This window comes from Heterodontus francisci, chromosome 2, assembly GCF_036365525.1.
Source record: "Heterodontus francisci isolate sHetFra1 chromosome 2, sHetFra1.hap1, whole genome shotgun sequence".
NCBI classification, from domain to species: Eukaryota; Metazoa; Chordata; class Chondrichthyes; order Heterodontiformes; family Heterodontidae; genus Heterodontus; species Heterodontus francisci.
The window spans coordinates 219580316-219582916 of record NC_090372.1 but is presented as its reverse complement, the minus strand read 5'-3'; the positions used below and the strand labels follow the sequence as shown (position 1 = coordinate 219582916).

The window sequence follows — 2601 nt, the reverse complement described above, 5'->3', positions numbered from 1 at the left end:
TGGGAGGGGGAGAGACGGGGGGGGGAGGGGGAGAGACGGGGGGGGGGAGGGGGAGAGACGGGGGGGGGGAGGGGGAGAGACGGGGGGGAGGGGGAGAGACGGGGGGGGGAGGGGGAGAGACGGGGGGGGAGGGGGAGAGACGGGGGGGGAGGGGGAGAGACGGGGGGGGAGGGGGAGAGACGGGGGGGGGAGGGGGAGAGACGGGGGGGGGAGGGGGGAGAGACGGGGGGGGGGAGGGGGAGAGACGGGGGGGGGGAGGGGGAGAGACGGGGGGGGGAGGGGGAGAGACGGGGGGGGGAGGGGGAGAGACGGGGGGGGGAGGGGGAGAGACGGGGGGGGAGGGGGAGAGACGGGGGGGGGAGGGGGAGAGACGGGGGGGGGAGGGGAGAGACGGGGGGGGGAGGGGGAGAGACGGGCGGGGGGGGAGGGGGAGAGACGGGGGGGGGGGAGGGGGAGAGACGGGGGGGGAGGGGGAGAGACGGGGGGGGGAGGGGGAGAGACGGGGGGGGGGAGGGGGAGAGACGGGGGGGGGAGGGGGAGAGACGGGGGGGGGAGGGGGAGAGACGGGGGGGGGAGGGGGAGAGACGGGGGGGGAGGGGGAGAGACGGGGGGGAGGGGAGAGACGGGGGGGAGGGGGAGAGACGGGGGGGGAGGGGGAGAGACGCGGGGGGAGGGGGAGAGACGGGGGGGAGGGGGAGAGACGGGGGGGAGGGGGAGAGACGGGGGGGGGAGGGGGAGAGACGGGGGGGGGAGGGGGAGGGAGGGGGGGAGGGGAGGAGGGGGAGGGGGGAGAGGGGGGGGGAGGGGGGAGGGGGGGGGGAGGGGGGGGGGGGGGGAGGGGGGGGGGGAGGGGGGGGGAGGAGGGGGGGGAGGAGGGGAGGGGGGAGGGGGGGAGGGGAGGAGGGGAGGGGAGGAGGGGAGGGGAGGGAGGGGGGGAGGAGGGGGAGGGAGGGGGGGGGGAGGGAGGGGGAGGGAGGAGGGGAGGGGGGAGGGAGAGGAGGGGAGGGAGGGGGGGAGGGGGGGGAGGGAGGGAGGAGGGGAGGGGGGAGGGAGGGGAGGGGGGGGGAGGGAGGAGGGGGGGGGAGGGGGGGAGGGGGGGGAGGGAGGGGGAGGGGGGGGGAGGGGAGGGGGGGGGGAGGGGGGAGGGAGGGGAGGAGGGGAGGGAGGGGGGAGATGGGGAGATTGGGGGGGAGAGGGGGAGATGGGGGGAGATAGCGAGGGGGCAATGGAGTGGGGGGGAGGTGGGTGACTCGGGCTGGATGGAGGGGGATCCGCTCTCTTTCCCTCAGTCCCTACAATAAAAGAGGCCGAGTTTTCAGAGGTTTGTGTTTGAAGTCTGGGTGAACCCGACCCATCGGTGCGGCCTAGCCAGCGCTGGGAGATGGCCGCAACCCCAGACTCGCGCTCTTTACCTTTCCCGTTCTCTCGCTGCTTCCCCCCTGGACGATAAATATGGCGATGGCGGCTCCGACTCGCGCTCCGTCGGCAGCGAGGCCCCGCAGGGGTTAATCCCTATCCGAAACCGCGTTCCACTTTCCCTCTGACCGCAGGGGATACCGTAAAAGTCATGTTCTGGGGCATTGTGGGAGGTGTAGTTCAATGCGTGGTTGCAGCCCTGGCAGTCATGAGGTGAGGAACTACATCTCCCGAGATGCATCGCTCCCGTTGCTGTCGCACAGGGCATCCTGGGAGTTGTAGTTTGTTAGCCTCGGTGAGCAAATTCTGTAGGTGACTCAATGCCCCAGTATTTTACATACTGAATGAATGTAACCTAATTCAATGTTTAGTAACCATCAAATTTAAATTCACTAAATAGTGAGGGCTGCAACACTTATTGTATGGTTTCAGAGCACAAGGACATCAGCATCAGTCAACTGGGCAGGGGGAGTGGGACTTGGTGATTTGCTCTTAGAGAGCTGGCACAGAGACAAGGGGCCGAATGGTTTTCTTCTATGCTGTAACCATTCTATGATTTAATTCCCTTTTGAAAGCCACGACTGAATCTGCCTCCACCACACTCAGGCAGTACATTCCAGATTAACCACTGGCTGTTAAAAAGGTTTTTCCTTGTATCGCCTCTAGTTCTTTCCCAATCACCTTAAATCGGTGTCCCTCCATCCTTCCGCTAACAGGAAAAGTTTCTCCCCATCTATTCTGTCCAGAACACAAATAATTTTGAACACCTCGATCAAATCTGCTCTTCAACTTTCTCTTCTCTCAGGAGAACAACTCCAGCTTCTCCAATCTATCCACAGAACTGAAGTCCCTCATCTTTGGAACCATTCTCGTAAAACCTTTCTGCACCCTCTCTAATGCCTTCACATCCTTCCTCATCTGCATGCTGCCCCTTGGTGACATCATCCGAAAACACAAAAGATTTCACACGTACGCAGACGACACTCAGCCACACCTCACCACCACCTCTATCTGTCTCGGGCTGAGCCACGCTGCTCGTGACTTTGGCGTCATATTTGATCCCAGGATGAACTTTCAAACCCATGTCCACCCCATCACCAAGACTGCCCACTTCCATCACTGTAACATCGTGCTAGCTGCTTAGACAGCTGGCCTGCTTGACCTCTGCCATCTATGCAGTTATTT

The 2601-nt window shown here is 64.7% G+C and overlaps 1 protein-coding gene across 6 annotated transcripts in view; it reads right to left on the bottom strand.

Annotated features, from left to right (window-relative positions):
• zgc:86598 (STKc_CK2_alpha domain-containing protein) overlaps positions 1-1564 on the bottom strand; it is a 106793-nt gene extending 105229 nt beyond the window's left edge. For 2 of the 6 annotated variants that reach the window (XM_068015929.1, XM_068015955.1), the window contains exon 1: positions 1413-1557. The gene's annotated coding sequence lies outside the window, so the exon portion shown is untranslated. Of the gene's footprint in view, positions 1-1412 lie in introns of all 6 variants that reach the window. The other 4 variants (XM_068015964.1, XM_068015945.1, XM_068015937.1 and 1 more) reach the window with 4 other exon arrangements.
• Between the last annotated feature and the right edge of the window lie 1037 nt (positions 1565-2601).